At 42.3% G+C, this 22377-nt stretch overlaps 1 protein-coding gene across 2 annotated transcripts in view; it reads right to left on the reverse strand.

Moving 5' to 3' along the window:
• Positions 1–19824, reverse strand: part of TNNT3 (troponin T3, fast skeletal type) — a 76513-nt gene extending 56689 nt beyond the window's left edge. The window contains exon 1 of one of the 2 annotated variants that reach the window (XM_030201224.1): positions 19742–19824. The gene's annotated coding sequence lies outside the window, so the exon portion shown is untranslated. The remainder of the gene's footprint in view (positions 1–19741) is intronic. The other variant, XM_030201225.1, reaches the window with a different exon arrangement.
• Positions 19825–22377: the final 2553 nt, after the last annotated feature.

The raw sequence follows: 22377 nt of genomic DNA on the forward strand, positions 1-22377 counted from the left end.
ACATTCAAAATCCTGTCTAATGCATAAATTTGGATGCACAATTTATAGAATAATGTCACTTGTGCACCCAACTTAATTGTTCAATTAAATGATGCCAATTGGCATTAATGACCAATAATAAATCGTAAGTGGCAGTGGGAAGAGTAGCCTAGTGGTTAGTGCAGCAGACTTTGATCCTTGGGAACTGGGTTCAATTCCCACTACAGCTCCTTGTGACTGTGGGCAAGTCACTTAACCCTCCATTTCCCCAGGTACAAAATAAGTACCTGTATATATGTAAACCGCTTTGAATGTAGTTGCAAAATACCACAGAAAGGTGGTATATCAAGTCCCATTTCCCTTTCCCATTAATTGGTGGTAACTGGCACAAATTTGTAATTATGCGGTCCTTTTACTAAGGTGCGCTGAAAATGGGCTGCACTAGTGTAGGTGTGTGTTTTGGGTACACGCAGATCTATTTTTCAGCGTTTGTGTAAAAGCCTCTTTAAAAAATTTTACCGAAAATGGACCTGCGGCAAAATAAAAATTGGCGCGCATCCATTTTGGGTCGGAGACCTTACCTACAGCCATTGACTTAATGGTAAGGTCTCTTGCATTAACCATGCAGTAATCACCTACGCGCATCAAGTCAGAGTTACTGCCTGAGTTTCACCATGCACCAGAAAATAAAATATATTTTCTGGCGCATGTAGCGGACGTGCGCCTACACAGCTTAGTAAAAGGGCCCCCTTATGCATAACTGCACTGAGGCACTATTCTATAAACATACCCCAGGATTCTATATAGTGCAAATTGAGTTGCATTCTGATTAGCACACACAACTTAATTGCCACTTCACAAACAATTATTGACACTAATTATCTTTTATGCACACAACTGTCTAAGCGAATTCTTTGGATTTGGATCACAAGTAGCAGCAGTGGGATTTGAACCAGCCACCTCTGGATTGCAAGACCAGTGCTCTAACCACTAGGCCACTCCTTCATTCTGCAAATTAATGTGCTTGGTCGTGGAATGGGTAGGCTGTGGGCTTTTCTAAAAACTATGCACTTTGTTACAGAACACACCCAATCTGCGCCTAACTTAGGCATTCCCAACAAGTTTTACTTGGCGTAAATGCCCGCAACTAAATTTAATCATGCGGACAGGCACTAGGCATATTCTATAAACCGCAACTAACTTTAGGCATACTTTACAGAACACACCAAGGCATTTTTTGCACCAATTTTTAAAAGGTGCCATATATAGAATCTAGCCCATAGGATGAGATTCTATATATGGTGCTTAAAATATCCCCATTTCCACCTAAACATATTCTATAAGATTTAGGCACGGTATATAGAATATTCTTAGATGATATCCCAGTGCCTAAAACAATGTGCCTCCATTTACACTGATAAAAGCATGGCGTAAATCCCTGCGGGTAGATTTACCCACACTGGGCCATATTCTATAACTATGCATGTAAATTTCAGAACGCCCATTTCCCCACCCATAACCACTCTGCTTTTGAACTGCGTGCTTTAGAATTTAGGCACGGTTCATTACAGAATATGCTTAGTGAGTTGTTCGTGTAAATTCTAATTATTGCCAATTAGTGCTCATTGTTGCTTGTTGAGTGCTGTTAAAAATGCTGATTAGCTTCTTAAGCCAATTAACTTATGCTTATTGTTATGGAATATGCATACTTTTCAGCCTGGAACTCTAGGCGCACTATATAGAATATGGCAGATAGCATCGAAACGCTGTAGTGCACAACTACAAAGGGGCATGACTTGCAGTTGCACATGTAAGTTACACTATATTATCACTTAGACACAACTTTAGGTGTCAGCATTTACACCGGCCTTTCACATGACATAAGTGCTCATGCCTGAAGGTAGACAGGCAACCTCTTACGCCTTATTCAATAACAGCATTTCATGTGCAGTTGCTGTTACAGAATTGAGACTTGGCACCAGAACTTAGGCCCCAGAAATATGGGCTCTCTTTGTAGAATTTAGCCCATGGAGCCCAATTTTAGACAAGTGGAAATGGCAGCTCTTGTAAAATACATAAAAGGATGTGCCCCTGTCTCTCCATGTTCCATGAGAACAGCAATTTTAAATAGCTGCATATGAGGGAAAACATGTGACCCTACCTATACATGTAGATTTAGATTACATTTATTATTTGTAACCCGATCTTATCCAGGGTGAGGTACAATATACACACATAAAAATACATGAAACATACAAAACAAAAACTTATCAAAAAAAAAAAAACAGAATCTAACCTACTTCACTGTTCATAGGCAGGCAATCAAAATGTTCAGAGCCTTATATGTATACATATGTGTGGGAGCAGCTTTTAAAATCACTGCTCCTGAGCTACATGCACTCCCCAATCCCTCCTGCTGCTTCCTCCCCTCCTCATGACATCCCATCCTGCAGCAGCAACAACTCCCCTCCTCCTCCCATTACAAACCCCCCTTTCCCCCCATGGCATGAACCCCTTCTCAATGCACTTCCCTGCAAGACCCCACTCCCACCCTCTGATCCCATTGCTGGCCTTACTGGGGTCCCTGGTGTCTAGTGGGAGCAGAAGAGGTCCCCACTCGTTCCTCATCCTTCAGTTCCAGGTTCCAAAAACGTTACCATTAACTCTTAACAGGAATATCAAGGTACCACCACTAGAGGTCAGGCTGCTCCTGACACTGTACAAAGATGATCACCAGGGTGGGCCTGACTCATTAAGGCTTTTCTCCTGTTATGTGTCAATGGGAAAAAAGCTTATTGACTCATAAAAACATAAGAATTGCCAAACTGGGACAGACCAAAGGTTCATCAAGTCCAGTATTCTGTTTCCAACAGTAGTCAATCCATTTCACATGTATGTAACAGGATCTCAAAAAGTAGCAAGATTCCATGCCACTTGAACCCAGGCATACCCCATGTCTACCTTAATAAAAGTTTATGGATTTTTCTTCCAGCTATTTGTCCAAAACATTTTTAAACTCAGATATGCTGCTTTGACCACATCCTTTGGCAGTGAGTTCCAGAGCTTAACTATTTTTAGTGTCAAAATACTTTCTTATGTTTTAAGTGTACTTAGTAACATAGTAACATAGTAGATGATGGCAGAAAAAGACCCGCACGGTCCATCCATTCTGCCCAACAAGATAAACTCATGTGTATACCTTACCTTGATTTGTACCTGTCTTTTTCAGGGCACAGACAGTATAAGTCTGGCCAGCACTATCCCCTCCTCCCAACCACCAGGCCCACCTCCCACCACTGGATCTGGCATAGACCGTATAAGTCTGCCCACCACTATCTTCGCCTCCTCACCACCACTTCATAGGAAATATCCCATTCTTTGTACTTGTTGAAAGAGTAAATAATTTGCATTTACCCGGTTCACCACGCAGGATTTTATAGACCTCTGTCATACTGTAACTACCCTCCACCATCTCTTCTTTGAGTTGAAGAGCCCTATCTTGAGTGGAGGAGTAGCCTAGTGGTTAGTGTAGTAGACTTTGATCCTGGGGACCTGAGTTCAATTCCCACTGCAGCTCCTTGTGACTCTGGGCAAGTCACTTAACCCTCCATTGCCCCCAGTACAAAATAAGTACCTGAATATATGTAAACCACTTTGAATGTAGTTGCAAAAACCTCAGAAAGGCAGTATATCATTTCCTTTTCCCCTATCTTCTTTAGCTTTTCCTCATATGAGAGTCATTCCATCCCTTTAATCATTTTAACATCCTTCTCTGTACCTTTTCTAATTCTACTATATCTTTTTTTGAGATGCAGTGACCAGTATTGCGCACAATACTCAAGGTACAATCTCAGCATGGAGCAATACAGTTGTATTCTCTATTCCTTTCCCAATAATTCCTAACATTCTGTTTGCTATTTGGGCCACTGCCACACACCAAGCAGTTGATTTTGATGAATTATCTACGATGACACCTAGATCCTTTTTCTGGATGGTGACTCCTAATATGTAACCTAGCTTCAAGTAGCTCTACTGTGGGTTATTTTTGCCAATGTGCATCACTTTGCACTTGTCCATATTAAATTGCATCTGCCATTTGGATGCCTAGCCTTCCAGGCTCACAAGGTTCTCCTGCAATTTCTCACAATTTGCATGTTATTTAACAACCTTGAATGATTTTGTCGTCCGCAAATTTGATGACCTCACTCATTGCTTCCATCTTCAGATCATTAATAAATATATTAAGGAGTATTAGACCCAGTACAGATCTCTGGGATACTTCACTATTTATCTTCCTCCAATTAAAAAAATTGGCCATTTAACCCTACTCTCTTAGTCCCAATTCAGACAAAACTAGTCAGAGAGAAACAGAAGACAAAGAGAAAAAGCAGAAGTGACAGATGGTTTTAGTGGAACTACCCAAAAGAGAGATGGGCTCGGTATACTGTTCATGAAAGTTTTATACACATTCTTTTGGAGAAACTGTGATATGACATCAACCAGCTTCTTTTAACCAGCCTCTCTAGAAGTTATTCTTAAATGGTCTTTAGGAGGGTCAGAACAGCTTGGCTTCTCAGATCCTAATTTAGATAAAATCCCCTACATTCCAATGTCATCTTCAAGCAACTTAAGGGCAGGGCCTTTTATACCGGCATTACCCAGGTGAAATGTGAGAGGAGTCCTGAAGGAGCTGGAGAACTGGATAATATCCAGAAGGAACAACTGTAGAAGATCAGATCTCTGTGACACTTCTATTTCAGGCTAGCCACAGACCTTCAGCAATGACCAGGCTCTCTAAGGGTTCTTGTACCACTTATAGGCATGACTTTTAAAAGGACTAAAGAAAAATAAAGCATGGAACTGGATGTGCAACCCATGCTAAAAGAATTTCTTAAACCTTTCTCAGGGTTATTGGACCTACAGCAGCATTTTCACTGCAAAGTAGAGAATGATACGGTGATGGGGATCTACGGTAACTGCGAGGATGGGGACAGGGCCTGAAGAGACAGGGCAAGGATGGGGATAGATCCCACAGGTACAGGGTGGGGATGGGGACAGAGCCTGTGGGGACGAGGACAAACTTTGTCCCCATGTCATTTTCTACTTTGAAGCGTGTTAATGAACGGGACTGTTAATTATGCTTGAGTGATGCAGACAATGATATTTTGATTTTTTGGAAAAACAAGCAAATATGCTGGCCACAACTAGCAAAATTTGCATGGGGGATCTTGTACATTCCTGCTACCAGCACATCTTCTAAGAAAGCATCTTCTATTGCAGGGACGCAGGGACTGTGAAAGACAGGACAGCTAGATTGAATCCTGAGATTGTTGATGACTTATTCATCCACAGATTAAAAAATCATAACAGTGTTTCATAAGGCATATTTCTCCCCCACAAAAGCATACAGAACGAGTAGTATTTTGTACACCTGGACATTTTAACAGTGTGGATCAGGATTCTTTGGGGTAGTAGAAGTCAGCTATTGTTGGGGTTGGAAGGGTAGAGGGTGGGGGGGGGGGGTTTATTTAAGCTGCTCGTGGTTATTATTGCTTTCTGTTTGTGATTTATAAACACCAGTTGCACAGCATATTGTTCCTTCTTATACTTTAATAAAAAGATTTAAATATAAAATCATTAGTATTCGAGGCTTCTGCAGATGAGGACAGAGCCCATGGGGACAGGGAAGGGGACGGGACAGAATCTGCGGGGATGGGGCGGGAACAAACTTTGTCCCCATGCCATTCTCTACTGCAAAGCACATAAAGGGATGGACCACTGGTGCCAAGGCCTAACCAACTGTTTGCACGACATAGCATCAGCAGTTAAGGAGCATGGGGATTAGGGGTGAGAAGACAGAAAACTTTCATTTTGGGTCATTTCCAGGAATGTTCATGTTGTTTGGTTTCCTTTTCCCTATATGTTGCCATGGGAGCGATGTAAGAGTATGCATTCTAGTCTCCAAATTTTATATATGGTGCCTTAAGTTGTGCATGCTAATTTAGCCGAATGGCCAAATTGTGCACACAACTTAATTGATTAACAAGTTAATCAGAGCCTATAATTGGTACTTAACCAATTAGTGTTACTAATTGGCTTTAATTAGAATTTATGCACACAACTTTCTACAACGCGGTGCTCATAAATTCTAATTTGTGCAGTTGAAAAATGGGCATGGCCACGAATGTGGATTCGGCAGGTTATGACATTTCAAAAAAAAACTATGGGTCCTTTTACCAAACTGCGGGAAAAATGGCCCTGCGCTAGTGGCAGAGGCCATTTTTCCCATGAGCCAGGGCCCTTTTTACCGCAGTGGGTAAAAAAGCCCCCAGACATACATGGCCATGCAGTAACTCTTACTGTGTGGCCATGTGGTGGGGAGCCCTTACTGCCACCCACTGAGGTGGCAATAAGGGCTCCAGTGCTAACCCAGTGGTAACCGGGCAGCATGCAGTGATGCAGGGTTTCTTTTCCCCCAGAAATGGCGTACGCTTAGGGTGGGACAACCCGGAAGAGCAAGCGTTAAGCCTGCGTTGAGCTTACTGCTGCTGTTTAAAAGGGCCCCTATGTGCATTATTTTGGAATACACCCGATTTGCGCCTAATTTAGGTGCAGGTATTTAGGCCTAGTTTTAGGTGGCCTAAATGGGTGTGCCTAAATTTTAGTTGCAAGAATGGTACATGACAGTATTCTATAAACTACACCTAACTTTAGGTGTACTGTATAGAATCACGCTAACCGCGTGGTCTTTCAGCACTGATTTTTTTAAGGTGCCATTTATAGAATTTGGCCCTTTGTAAATACTGCATACAATTTTCAAAAAAGGAAAAGACCTCTGCTGGTAGTGTGCACATGCACCCTTTTTGCAAGTAGTTTATAGTTTATTAAAACTTACTCTACTGCTCTAAGGGCCCCTTTTACAAAGGCACGCTAGCATTTTTAGCATGCGCTAATGTTTAGAAACGCCCATCAGGGCCGCCGAGAGGGGGGGACAGGGGGGACAAAAGTCCCGGGGCCTGGCGCCGCCGCCTGGCCTGCCCTCTGTCACCGCCTGGCCTGCCCTCCGTCACTCCCAGAACTAACCTTAAGCCTCCTTTCACTTCGCAGCAAGCAGCAGCAGGTCAGGCCACTCCTTCCTTCCATGTCCCGCCCTCGCCTGATGTAACATCCGCGAGGGCGGGGCACGGAAGGAAGGAGGAGAGGTCTGCCCTGCCTCTGCTTGCTGCGAAGTGAAAGGAGGCTTAAGGTTAGCTCCAAGGGCTCGGCCCGATAGCGGGTGGAGAGGGCCCGGCGACCTTGGGTGGGGGGCCCGGCGATCTCGGGTGGGCGGCGACTTCGGGTGGGGGGGGCCCGGGGGTGGCCTTGTCCCGGGCCCGGCTCCGGCTCTCGGCGGCCCTGACGCCCATATATTTCTATGGGCATCTCTAGTGTTTAGCGTGTGCTAAAAAACGCTTTGTGCCTTTGTAAAAGACCCCCTAACTGACTAAGAAAAGAGTGAGGTAAAAACTAAAAGTCAGAAAAGGAAAGGAACTCCATTTAAAAAAGTAAAGCACGTCAGTAACACAGGAGGTCATATAAAAGCCAAAGAAAAGAAGGAGAGAAAAGAAGAGATAATAAAGAGTACAGTGGGTCAGTGTAGCTTAATTTAGCTGGTGGTCTCGATCAGACTGTTTCCGAAAAAGCCAAGTCTTTAGTTTAGCTTTAAAATTCTTTAAAGAAAGAACCACGAAGAGAGAGAGGGAGGTTATTCCAGGTGTGTGGTGAAAGAAAGAAAGCACTGTGTCTGGTAGATTCAAGATGGGCAAGTCTGGGACTAGGGTAAAAGGGAATGGGACTTGATATACTGCCTTTCTGTGGTTTTTGCAACTACATTCAAAGTGGTTTACATAGTATATACAGGTACTTATTTGTACCTGGGGCAATGGAGGGTTACGTGACTTGCCCAAAGTCATAAGGAGCTGTAGTGGGAATTGAACCCAGTTCCCGAGGATCAAAGTTCCCTGCACTAACCACTAGACTACTCCTTTTCCCACTGATGATCATTCAAAGAGTGGAGAACCCTGGCTGGAGAGTAAGGAATTGTTAGATGAGAAAGATAGTTTGGAACACCTATTCTAAAAGCCTTAAAAGGTTAGTATCACTACTTTGTAAAATATTCGCTGTTCAACGGGTAACCAATGGTGTTGTTTCAGTAGAGGTGTAGTATGATCAAACCGATGTGTATGGCACAACAATCTGATAGCTGTGCTTTGAAGGGTTTGTCATTTCTGTAGTGTTATACGAGGTAAACCGGGTTAAATGATATTACAGTAATCAAGTCAGGAGGTGAAGAAAGAGAGGATAAGTGCATGAAAATGATTAAGGTCAAAAAGGTGGTGGATAGTACATAACATGAAAAATATGAAAGCTTGACTGTAGACAAGTGTGAAATTTGGGGCAGAAAAGAGAGAGAGAGAGGAGTCAAAAATTATAAGTGCACACTATATCGGCAAATGAAAAAATACAAAATGTTATGTTTTTCTGCTCATTTTCATTTGTTAACGAGATACAACATGGGATATTGTGTTGACATTTCCCATGTGGTTGCAAATGACAGCCCATTTCTTATGGGGATATTGAGCGGGATTGGGGGGGGGGGGGTTTAGCACCCAAAACCATAATGCATTCCGCCATCTCTGCTGTAAGAGTCCTGTTAACAAAAGGGTTTCATTCATACTGTGCCCATGGGAAAGACCACATATAAAGCATTTCTTGTCATTGGGGCAGACCAGTTTACAGGCTTTATTCCTGCCCTCTTTTGTGATTTTTAGGTCTGCTATTGTGGCACTAAGACTTTTGGCTATTTTTACACTTTTGAGGGAGATGTTCCCCACTGTTTTTCTGTCAAATGTATAACCTGTTTTTTCCTATAAGATTCAAAGAGAACTACAAAATAAACAAGATTCAACTCCATTGGACGTTTAAAATATCTCTTCCCTGAGTCCATTCACTCTTATGTCCTATGTTTATGCATCCATGTGAAGTTCTCTTCCTGAACAATATGGCTACCCCTGCTACTTGGATTCTTTGTGGTAAGAATGGATGACTAGGAGAAGCTTCTAACAATTTTAAAGAGAAATATCTCCCCAGAATTCAAAATGTGATCAGTGTAAATAAAGCACAATGGGAGAACTGCCTCAGCACCCCAAAAATAAGATCATAAGAGGTAGCCTGGAGGCCAGAACTGTGATTCCAGCCCAGAATTCTGTCTCTAACAGTTCCCCATCCAGATCAGTAGTGAATATTCAGTAGATCTTAACAAAGATATTCATTTCTCCTTGCAGACTTGAAGAAACAGCAATTTCTTAGTGTAAATGACTAATAATTGCTTTTCAAGGTAATTTTTGCTACCTTCCCGCTTTAGGTGCCTGAGGACTCATGTTCAGCCATGCACGTTGGTTTCGGTACTGATGGTAGATAGATAGATAGATAGATAGATAGTCTTACTGAAAATATTAGAGAGGTTGATTTTCAAACCGTCAGAGTTAGACCATACAGGCAGTGCTGAGCCCATTCAATTGTATGTGCGGCCAATTTACATGCGCTACTCGGTTGAGTAATGAGCCAATCAGTAATGATAATTGGATTGTAAGCCACATTGAACCTGAACTCTGGAATAATGCAGGATACAAATGTCATAAATAAAATTGGCCGATAACCACCAATTATCATCACTAATTGGCAATAATTGGAATTTATGTGCACTTCTTTTTAGATGTACTCTAAAAATAGGTGTGCATAAATCCTGACGTGCTTAGCTGAAAAGGGGTTGCGACCATGGGAGGAGTGTGGACATGTCAGGAGTTTCTCAGATTTACGCATATTGCTATAGAATTTGGGGAAACATACCTACATTTAGGCATGGGTATTTACACTAGGTTTTTACTGGCATAAATGGTCATGCCTAAATATAGGAGCATTGCCCCAGCCTATATTCTGTTCTATAGAGTGTATCTTAATGTAGACCTACTTTATAGAATAGTGCAATTTACAGAATCTAGATGCGAACATTTACACCAAGTAAACCTCAGCTTAAATCCTCACAACTAAATTAGGCGCAGTTCCTCCTTATTCTATATGAATGCGCATAAATTCTAGGAATGCCCCTGATCAGTCCATGACTCTCCCATGGCCACACCCCCTTTTTGGAGCAGTGGCATATCCACGGGGGGCCTTGGGGGTCTGGATCCCCCAATCCCCGCCAGCTGAAGCCTTTCTCCGGCGCTGTTCTCTGTGCATTGCCTGCCCTGCTTCCTCTCACATCGAATGCATGCTTGGTTTTAGTGAAACTGAGCATGGACGACACTCGCACATGCTCAGTTTCACTAAAACCGAGCATGCACACGACATGAGGGGAAGCAGGGCAGGCAAGGCAATGTGCAGTGAACAGCGTGTGAAAAAAAGCTTCAGCTGTTGGGGGTTGGGGACCCCCACTAGCCAAGGTATGTGGGGTTGCAGTGGTGCAGGGGTTGCAGTAGGGAGGTGGACCAAACTGTGCCCCCCACACTTTGGGTTCCGAGCCCCCCAAACGTTGAGGTCTGGCTATGCCCCTGTTTTGGAGCACTTTGAAGTTCTGGAAGGTGTGGCAGCTCTGCACTCAATTGCTGGAGACAGAGCTCCAGCTCAATATCATTGAGTTTAATTTAAGAGAGATGAAATTTAGAGACCATATGAGATGCCCCTCTGTATCATTGATTATCAACTTTCCTCTGAATGAACACGGAAGTGGAATTGGAAAGACTCTTGGTTAAGCTCCTACAAACACTGAAGATAAAGATTTCCAAAGGACAAATTAAGGTGGAAAAGTCACAACTCCTGAGATTTAAGCTACAAACAGTTGGACTATAGAGTTCCCCAGATTTATCATTTCATTGGCCGGTCCTTTCCTGAGATTCTCCACGCTAGCTAGACATGTTGTATTTCAACTATTAACAATTTGTCATCTTTTTTCATCATAGAACTATTTAAGTGAGCTACTGCTCCAGAGACTATGGATGGATGAGTCAATAAAGATTAATTTACCCCCCAGCATCATGTCTCGTGCTAGGAAAGGAGGACAAAAATAGAAGTAAAGGTCCACAAAGGAACCATGTGTACAGCTTTGCAAAAATATACTTGTAAACATTTTTCACTTTGTACTTTACAGTGTCCACTCCTAATGCAGTTTTCACAAATCATAGCTATGTGTGTGTCTATTATATGTGAACGATAAAAGCATTTTGAAGAAGAATTTATTGGAACTGGTGGTCTTTTCACAAGGTCTGCTGCTTTGACCACCTCTTGCTAGGAAAGGTTTGATCCAATGTGAAATTTACAGCCCTTTCTCAGATGATGCTTAGACTTAGTCCATCTCCTTTGACTTAACTTAGATTACGTTTCTTTGAGTATACTCTCAAAGGTAGGCAATAATTACCCCTCCCCGGATGTTTTTTTGCCAGTAAAATATGGAACTCTTTGGAAGTTGTTATATCTATTATTGATCTAGCATAACAATTATCCAGAGATAGGCTGGCAAGGTAGCTAAGTGGGAATGCTTTGTGCCATGTAAAGGACCCAGGTTTGACTCCAAGTCCAGCTTCTTCTCACCAGCTTACCTCTGATAAGAAAGTGGTTCAAGCAATGGGCTGGGAAGCTAGGGTTCAAATCCTTTTTCTGCCACTCATACCTCTTGGACAAATCCCCATCTCCTTTACTTAAGAACCCACTCAAATTTTAGCTGGTTGATTTTCAGCAGCATAGATTAAAACACTTAGCAGTACAGATTATGGCTGAATATCCAGATAATGCTGTTGAAAATCCATGAACAGAGCTGATAAATATACAAGTCCATTTGAATATCGGGTCCTAAGCTCTTTCAAGCAGGGGCATATTATATACCTGAATACTTACACTAATGTACCGTGCTGTGTACTCTATAAAAATGATTGTCTAGGGTTGAGGATATGGTGAAGGGAGCATTCACAGCCAATAAGGAAAGAGAGTGTCAGTCATTGATCTATACTGGCATCTACTGGTCAGATTTAGGGTTCCTGAGGTCTATGCTTCTTGACAAAGGATGGTCACTGCAATTACTGGGCTACGTGTGAAGTTAAAACGTTAAAAAAATAAGGTAGAAGTGAATGAAGACTAATGAATAAAGAGGCTGGACACCAAAAAACTAAAGGAAATTACCAAACAAAAAAATTATAAAAGGAATTATCCAAAGATGGGGCTGACCCTGAACTTTCAAAACCGCATAGATCTCCACATTGAGGACAGACGTTCATACACAACCTTATCTGTGGCTAACTCTTATGTGAGCTTGCTCAGTGCAAGTGCAGTGCACAGCCATGTGCAGGGACCTGGGTTTGATTCCTGAATCAAATCTTCTGCTTCCCAGGCCTACTGGAGCTGGGAATCCTGCAAAGACAGCATTCACAGCCCTTAGAGCAGTGATGCTGAAATGTTTTGGTCCAAGAGCCATTTTGGGAATTGTGACTGGATTGAGGAGCCAGTAGAGTCTGAGAAGCAGCGGAGGAGGGGAGCGGCCATGACTCTCAAGTCAGCCCTCATGTCTGTTGCCTAGCATCAATAATAACAGTTATAAACTGCCCATGGTCCATTACTCATATCTGTGGACTGCTGCTGATGCAGATCCCACCACAGTCTCTAATACATCATCATTCTGAGTCAGTAAATATTTTCATATCATTAAAAGCAGACCACAGCTCAAAGTAATGGTGTTTTAGAGACCAAATACACACAATTTGTGGATATTTAAAGTATTTTATTCTGATGTGTTTGGGGTTTATGTTTTCTGTTCTGTGAACACAATCATTTTATTTTATCAACTTTTTTATTGATGACATTCAGGTGATCATGTCTGTTTCCACAGAGCAGATAATTGTCATTCAAACCTTAAATATGTTTATAGATTGGGGGGAAAAAATCTCTAAACTTCAACCAGATCTAGATAAAACAGAGTTACTCTGGTTTAGTAGACAGCAAGCAAGCACTTTCCGTTTTTCCAATACTGACCAGTGCTGACACTTCCATGAGACAAACTAGGAGCACAAAGATTTGTGGAGTAGGCAAATGGCAGCACAGAGCCCAGGCATTCCCCCTCCTACTCAGTGGCAGAACAGCTGGAAATAGTAGGCAGGCTGGCTGCTACACAGGGCCACCGAGAGACAAAGCCGGGCCCACACACTGCCCCCCCCCCCCCCCCCCCGGGCCTGCTTACTTGCTTGCCTTCTCTCCTGCTAAGTCTGCTCTGCCAGCCACAGGTCCTTCTTCCTGCCGCTTCCAAACAGGAAGTACTTTACATAGGAGGCAGGACACGGCAGGAAGAAGGACCTGTGGCTGGCAGAGCAGACTTAATGCGATAATTCTGCTCTGCAGCACACAGGAGCAGGAGAGCCATGCTAGCACCGGGTGAGTGCCAGGCCCTGGGGAAATTTGCACCCCCCCCCCCCCCTCAGTGGCCCTGCTAAACAAGGAAGCGTGGGGCCTCAGAACATTCATACTGAAGGCCTGCTGTGCCCACTGTTTACTCTAAGGTGAGCAGGGGTGCTCCAACTGCATTGCTGCCAATAATGTGTTTTCAATGGCTAGGGAAAAGTTTGCCTATGTCTCATTACTGAAAATGTAATGGTAAAACAGTACCCCCTTCCCTCCTGCAGGACTGTAGGTGGAGGGCTCCAGCTCAGTTTAGAGAGAACAGTGGCTATGCCCCTGACTAATCCAGTACAGACTTCCTGTTACAGAGTGTGCAGGGGGCCAGAAGACTTTAGCAGGTACGTGTGCTGATATCTGTGCATCCTCTTTAGCTGACAACCTGCCTGCTGAGCTCTGGCTGTTCTCCTAAACCATTGCAGAAATGGATGGAAGGAAGGAAGGATAAAAGGGAGATGCTGGTCCACCATCTACTGGGACACAATATGCTGAACTGTTGGGGGGGGGGGGGAGGAGAAAAAGAGAGGGGAAGGAGATAGCTGATCCACTGGAAAAGAAAGGGGCAGAAAGATACCAGACTAAGCAGGGAAGGGGATGCTGACCAAGAAAGGAAGCCAGGGAGTGATGAGATGCTGGGGGAGGGGAGAAAAGGAAAAGGGGACCAAGGGGGAGACACAAGATTGACTGCCAGGGGGGCTTTTGAAAACTACAACAATAAAAAAATATAGAGGGGCATAATCGAACACGAACGCCCATCTCCATGGGCATCTATGTCCGAGAACGGGTACGTGAAGGGGCGGGACAGACCGTATTTTCGAAAAAAAATGGGCGGCCATCTTTTTTTTCGATAATACGGTTTGTGCCGGGCAAATGCATCGGATGTGTGCGGATTGAGCTGGGCGGTTTTGCTTTTCAGCGATAATGGAAACCGAAGGCGCCCAGCTAAAAAACGAACAAATCCAAGGCATTTGGTCATGGAAGGGACCAGGATTCGTAGTGCACTGGTCCCCCTCACATGCCAGGACACCAACCGGGCACCCTAGGGGGCACTTGTAACAATTTAAAATAGAAAAGTAAAATACCTCCCAAGTCCATAGCTCCCTTCCTTTGGGTGCTGAATCCCTCAAATCCCCCCCAAACCCACTGACCACAACTCTACACCATTACCATAGCCCTTATGGCTGAAGGGGGGCACCTAGATGTGGTTCCAGTGGGTTTTGGGGGCAGCTTGGAGGGCTCCAATTTACCACCACAAGTGTAACAGGTAGGGGGGGATGTCCACTTGGGTGAAGTCCACTACACCCACTAACAACTGCTCCAGGGACCTGCATACTGCTGTGATGGAGCTGGGTATGACATTTGAGGCTGGCATACAGGCTGGAAAAAAAGTTTTGACAGTTCTTTTTGTTTTGGTGGGAGGAGGTTAGTGACCACTGGGTGAATCAGGGGAGGTGATCCCCGATTCCCTCCGGTGGTCATCTGGGCAGTTGGGGCACTTTTTGGGGGCTAGTTCGTGAGAAAAAAGTGTGCAGAAAAGTGACCCAACTTCTCACTAAAAATGCTTTTCTTTTTTCCATTATCGGCCGAGGGCGTCCATCTCTGCTCGGCCGATAAACATGCCCCAATCCCGCCTTCACCACACCTCCGACACGCCCCCGTCAACTTTGTTCATTCCTGCTACAGATTGCAGTTGAAGGCGCCCAAAATCGGCTTTCCATTATACCAATTTGGGCGCCCACGGGAGAAAGACGCCCATCTCCCAATTTGGGTCGAAATATGGGCGTCTTTCTCTTTCGAAAATAAGCCGAATAGTGACCTCTTTTGGACTAGAGTTGGATGATTGGCTGTCAATGGACAGTAAATATCATCTATTGTACATCCTGTTTTCCATTTCTTAGAAGGATTTGGAAGCAGGGATATTTACTAATCTTAACTCAAATTGATCATTGTAATCCTCCTTAATAAGGTTTACCAGAAGTTAAGATTAAACATTTATAACTCATACAAATTATAGCAGAGTAGATAACAAAGGAAGAAAATACATGATCATGTTAGTCCTCTGTTAATAGAGTTGTACTCACTACCTGTCAGAGTGCAATTTAAGGTCTTGGTGGGTGTATAAATATGTCAAGGGTACATATGTCAAGTCGCAGTTAGACATTAGGTCTGACCTGCTCCGATCAGATATTACTAAATGTCTTCAAAGAATAGCTTGAGTTTGCTTTCTGCTAATAACCCAGGTCCAGTTGGCGTTATCATTTTACCCCAACATTTTATTTTTTATTTTTTTTTTTTACCAAAAAGTGTGCTTTCAGATGTTTTGCTCCACTGTTGTAGAATAGACTTCCAATGGAACTGCACTTAGAATCATAGGGATCGATATTCAAAGCTATTTAAACCGCCAGAAGTGGCTCCTAGCTGCTTAAATTGTTTGTCTGGGGCAAACTGGGCCTAGTCAGTAACACTTAACCAATTTGTGCTGCTGAAAATGCCCAGTTAGCGCCTAAGCTGAAACCTGCTAATATATAAGCGTTCCAGGGACAGAATCGGCACTTAGCTGGTAAAGAGCCAATATTCAGCCTTAACCAGTGAAGATAACCACATAAATAGAACCACATAAAAGTCAGCCCTGTCTTTATGTCATTCATTGTAGCCAGTTAAGTGCTGAATACTGCAATTCACCAGCTATGTTTTAGCCAGCCTAGATATTCAATGTCAATATCTGGACATGACCTGGCATTGAATATCTGGGAATACAACCGGTAGTGGTCAGCAAAACCAGCCGAGTATCGAGCCCACAGTGCCTAAGATGTAGGAAAATGTTGAAAGCTTGATTCTTTGAACAGATATTTACATGAATAAATACTAACCCTCCCTCCTTAGGAAAAAGGTCATCTTTGTTTGGTCAAAAATGTTAGCTCTTTCCACTTGCTTTCCTCCTAAAATATTTCCTTTCCTTCAAAGCACTCCATTAAGAGAGCTTTCAAACGTAGGAGTAATTGCACCAGACTGAGGCATCTCCCCATGCCCCCCACCACCATCACCATCACCATCAGCTAGCAAACAGTTCTGCACAAAGAATCCAATCCAGAATTACAATGTGTCACAGGTAGAAAATAATTGCAACATCTGAGACATCTTTATGAGCTCATAGTTCAAACCTGGTCCTGGAGGCATCCCAGCCAGTCAGGTTTTCAGGATTTCCGCAATGAATATTCATGAAAGAGAGCTGCATGCAGTGGAGGCAGTGCATGCAATTCTCTCTCATGGATATTCACTGACTATCTTCAACAACCGTTATATTTAATTATCAATATTTTTTAAATGTTTAATTCAAATTTTAGTCTTGACATCCATATTTTAAAAAATTACAAAAAACCAGGAAGAACAAATCCAACAAACCAAGTTAAACCATATAAACTCACTATAATAAACTTGGGTTCAAAATAATTTATGTTTATATATATATATATATATATATATATATATATATGCACTTTAAAATGCTATAAATATTATAAAGTGTTTTAAATGTGCTCAGACCATACCGTTTACACCCAATGATGGTTCCATTGTGACACCACCACATATTCCTCTTGGGGATATAATGGGTGTAAACGGTATGGTCTGAGCACATTTAAAACACTTTATAATATTTATAGCATGTTAAAGTGCAAATATATATAAAAAAAGATAAATTATTTTGAACCCAAGTTTATTATAGTGAATCCATATTTTAAAACCTTTTCACACAACCACCATTCACACCTCACTCTTACTTCCATTCACACTAAACAGAATAACTTCATCTCTATTAAACATTCTAAAAATCAAATACAATTGATCCTGAAAACCTGACTGGGTGGGGTGCCTCCAGGACAAGGTTTAGGAATTACTGTCATAGCTCATATGACAAACACTTTGGAACACTTCAGACAACCTTTCAGTTTCTAAAGAAAACCACACTGCTGCTTTTTTTTTTTTTTTTTTTTTTTAGGTCACTGTCTAAGGAAAAGCATCCTGCCTCTTTTTCTCTGGCTCATGTGTGCCCTAACAGCTGGGAATGTGCCTCTTTAGGCAGCCAGGAGATTGGGTTCCTCACCGTCTCCTTCACCCTATGAAACTCAGATGCTCAGAGAAAATAGCCATCATAGCTATCATTCCCTTTCCTTATCTGGAGTCCACCTCCCATACTGGGGAGGGATAAGGAAGGAGAGGGGAAAATGGCAGAATTAGAAAATAAGTCTTGGTATCGGGCATTGATCCTGACAGACAGGGACTGACATAGAGAGCAACAGAAAGCTATTCTTTGAAGACATTTAGTAATATTTGATCAGAGCAGGTCAGACCTAATGTCTGTGACTCCTAACTAACCTTCTCAGGTGAAAGACTTTGAAACATAGTTATTAACTTGAGCTACCATTAAGAAGTGTTATTCTACTGTTAATCCCAGTTATTAGTAACTAGGTCTCATTATATAAAATGGGACCTGTGCTAAAATAGCATGAGTTAGTGGTAAAATAGCACATTTTAATTGTAGCCCACGTTGATAACTTTTCCCCTTTAGTTTCTGGTAGCCAGAGCTGATATTGTGATGTCATAATGCCTCATTTCACCAGTGCCTAAGAGCCAATCTTATCAGTGGTGTCACAATGGCTCAATTACCCTATACTTGGCTCACTTTTATTATATATAGCAGTGATTTCAATTTCCAGAGACACTTCTTTTTTCTTTATTTAAAGGGGGAAGTTATCAACGTGGGCTACCGTTAAGAAGTGTTAGTTTACTTAACCCCAGTTATTAGTAGCTAGGTCTTACTGCATAAAATGGGACCGGTGCTAAAATAGCACATCTTAACAGTAGTCCATGTTAATAACTACACCTTTTTGTGGGTTAGCTACATGTGATTTTATTCTAGAAAATCCAAATCATTTTATAGCATATAGGTTAATCAGGTTTCTATGCATCTGATCTATTTACTGTTTTCTCATATTAATAGCAGTGGTGGAATCACTGTATAAGTTCTCTTTTCTGATAGTAGCATAGAAAAATTATCTATTGAATATATTTTATCAACTTAGGGGGTCTTTTACGAACGCTTAGCTTGAGTTATTTGCAGCAGGGCCCATAGGAATAAAATGGGCCCTGCTGCAGATAACTCGGGCTAAGCTTTAGTAAAAGACCCCCTTAGCTTTGCATCCTGTCACACAATTATGTATGGAATAGACCTCCATGCCTTTCCCCTTCCAAACTCCAAAAGACTGGCTTAATCAAAAATTTCCAAAGGGTGACCCCGATTCATTTCATATCTTTGTAACGGATCATTTTCCTAGCTTTACTTGAAACTTTAGGCAACAAGGATGTGCACAGACAAATAAAAATGTGGTTTACTTTCAGAAAATTTGGCTTTCCCCAATTTTTTTATAATTCTTTTGCTTCATTTCACACATTCATGTTAATACAAAACTTTTAATATGCATTAGAACTTTTTAATGTGCAGAAATGGAGTGTATTCACATTCATTTGTAGATTCATGCACATTAAATCTAATTTGTATACACTTCAAATAGAAGGTGCATTAATAAACAACAGGCACGTTAAGGAATGCACAACCTCATTATATAGCAAACAATCTCAAAGTTAGATTTCTTCTGGACTAGTTCACTCACAGTGCTGACACCCACAGAAACCCTTAGAAATTGTTCTTAGTGCTCAAGAAGCCCTTTATCCAGCCCTTAGCCAATTTTCCTCAGACTTGTAAGCCCACCAGTGAAGAAGATGTCCCATCTCTGATGCTAGATACTCTTTTTCAATTCTTGATTTACATAAGTCCAAACCTAAAATTGTTGTTTTTTTCCTCATAAACCAATTATGCTCCTTTCCATTGGACCTAATTGAACCAGTCAAGCTGTGTCTTCATGTTTCACTACATCATACATTCACTCTGTTTGTTCTTAAAGTGATAACATCATAAGAAGTGTATATTGCACCACGAATCTAGATATTACTAATGATTTATCAGTTGAAATCTCTCTGGTACTGGTTTTTCCTGTCCAGTCCTCTTCAGTGAAACTTCCAAAAGAAGAACAAGATTTATTCTTTCAGGGAACTTAAATACAAGACTGGACAATCAAAACTCAGTGGAACTCCATGGTTTTCACACCTCTTAATAAGAGGAAGATAAGAGCTTTCTCAGTACCTTCCCCTTCAGTGTCAGAGGTTGAAGAGTAGGCCCAGTTTCTCCCCTTTACACCCAGGATCTTAGTTCCCTTTTCCACCTCTTTCTTACCTGAGAATCAAAGGCAGAGAGAAGTAGTGAGCTCCCTGGATGACTGGGACAGGCTGTAGGGTCTGCAAACTTCTGGAGGTGATTAAGTGCTCATGTTATAGTGATATTTGATCTTCCAAGGAAACCCATTGGCCAGCAGGTCTACAGTTTGAGCAGGGAGAATAAGGAGAAAGGGAGGGGAGTAGGATGGGTGAAAAGGACATACCAAGTATAGGAGCAGCTGAAGGAAATACACACAGATTATGTGGAAAGGAGGACGCATATGGTTGGAGAAAGGCCAGCAGACTCAAGTTAATCTATTTATAACCCAACCAAGCAAGCAGCATCTTAAAGACAAGACTGGAAATAGAAAAATTTCAAGTTTTGGTGAATGCAGATATAGAATTTATATGGCAGCAAAAACAGTTTTTAAATTCTTAAACAAAGCTCACTATTTACCCACTGACATTCAGGATTTTTCATTTATCCAGGGAATTGTTAAAACAAAGATATTTCCTAGGTTTAAACAAACTTCTTTCTTGACTCTACCTAGTAAGAGCAGAGAATTCAGAGAAAAATATTCTCTTTTCTCTATTACAACAAACTAATCAGTGTTGCTGTCCCCTTATGTTCCTCTCCTTAGTGCTTAATGTTCTCCCATGAACCTACTGTCTGGGCAATGCTCCATCATTTCCACTGAGCACTGTGCACCTGGAACCAGGGGCGTAGCCAGACACCCAATTTTAGGTGGGCCTGGGCCCAAGATGGGTGGGCAGAAGAACCCCACCCCATCCCATAGGTGATTTGGTCTCTCCTCTCGCCTGCATGCCATATGGTCTCTCAAATATCCCCCCTCTCCTGCACACCTTTTAAATTTCAGATTTTCACCGGCAGTGAGGAGCAACTAATACACACTACTCATGTAGGCCCCACATCCTTCCCACTGATGCAGCTTCCTGTTTCCGCATAGGTGGGAATACGTCAGAGGGAAGGCTATGGGACCAGTGTAAGCAGTATGTATCAGTCGCTGCTTCCTGCAGGCGAAGATCTGCTATTTATAAGGTATGCAGGAGGGACAGTTGTTGGGAGTTTTCAGCTTAGGAATCTCTGCCAGCCACATCATAGGTATGCTGCTACTGGTGGGCCTGAGCTCAAAGTGGGTGGGCCTAGGCCCACTCAAGCTCGTCCTTGGCTACGCCACTGCCTGGAACTCTACAGCTCTGCCAGAGAAGGTTTCTAGAGTCCCCACCTGAAAGAGAAGAGAAGAGAAACAAAGCCAGTTAGTGGGAAAGAGATTATCAAAGCATCTCCAGGGAATGACAATTAAGATGTTATCGAGCTCAAGGTTTGGTCATAATCACCATAAACTTAAACCCCAGTTCTCAAACTGTGTAAGATGTTGTGGATGTCTGCATTCATTTTACTGTGCTATCAATACATTGAGCAATTATTATTATTATTCTTAGAATTTATTTACCACTTTTTTGAAGGATTTTAGCTAAGGTGGTGTATAGCTAGAATAACTGAACATTGGCAGTAGACAATTAAAGCCATAAACACATTCAAATAACAATACACATTGTGGCACAGTGTGCATTTTAAAATGTCAGCACAATACACCTTAAAACATATGAGGTCCCTTTTAATAAGCCACACTAAAAAGTGGCCAGCACTACATTTATCATGGCTGTAAAATGGCTGCATTTGTCATTTTTCCTGCAATGGCCACGTGCTAATTTCCCATTTAGCGTGTGGCAATTAGTGCATGAGCCCTTACTGCCACCTATTTGATATATGTGGTAAGGGCTCCCACGCTACTTCCATGGTAATTGGATAGTGCATGGTAATGTGCCCACGCTGCCCGATTAGTGTAGGCACGCCTACTCTCTCCCTATGGGCATGCCACCTGCACTGGAAAATAAAAAATATTTTCCAGTGTGGGATTAGCATGCGCTAAGCAGAAAACTACCACAGGATGCCTCAGCGTGTCCTGCAGTAGTGGTCTTTCAGCACATAGTAGGCCTGCATTAGACCTACTGCACCTTAGTAAAAGGGCCCCATAGACATAAGACATAAGCATCGCCATGCTGGGACAGACCAAGGGTCCATCGAGCCCAGCACCCGATAGCTGCCAAAAGAACAAGCATTTCGTCCCGCCCATCCCAGAAATAGTGGATTATTCCTACGTCCATTCAATAACATTCTATATCCTTTTCCTTCAGGAATCCGTCTAACCTTTTTTAAAACTCCGCTAAGCCAACCGCCCCAACCACCTTATCCGGCAACGAATTCCAGAGTCTAACCACGTGTTGAGTGAAGAAAAACTTCCTCTAATTCGTTTAAATTTACTACACTGCAGCTTCATCGCATGCTCCCTTGTCCTAGTATTTTTGGAAAGCGTAATAACCAAAGGTTTTATGCAGGTACATAGAAGCATACCTGTATAAAAACACATTTTGAACATTGATTAAACCTTCCCTCCTTGATGTGGGTAAATTGCAGTGTTTTATAACACACATAGTTTTACCACACAAAAAAGGAGAAGTTAGGTAGGGGGTAGAGGTGAAAGTATATGTCAAGATTTAACTTTCAAATTTCTGCGCATCCTTTCACACACATGCTGTGCACCTGATTCCATGCAGGTGCCATGTGTGAGG

The sequence above is a fragment of the Microcaecilia unicolor genome, chromosome 4 (genome assembly GCF_901765095.1).
Source record: "Microcaecilia unicolor chromosome 4, aMicUni1.1, whole genome shotgun sequence".
In the NCBI taxonomy this organism is placed as follows: Eukaryota; Metazoa; Chordata; class Amphibia; order Gymnophiona; family Siphonopidae; genus Microcaecilia; species Microcaecilia unicolor.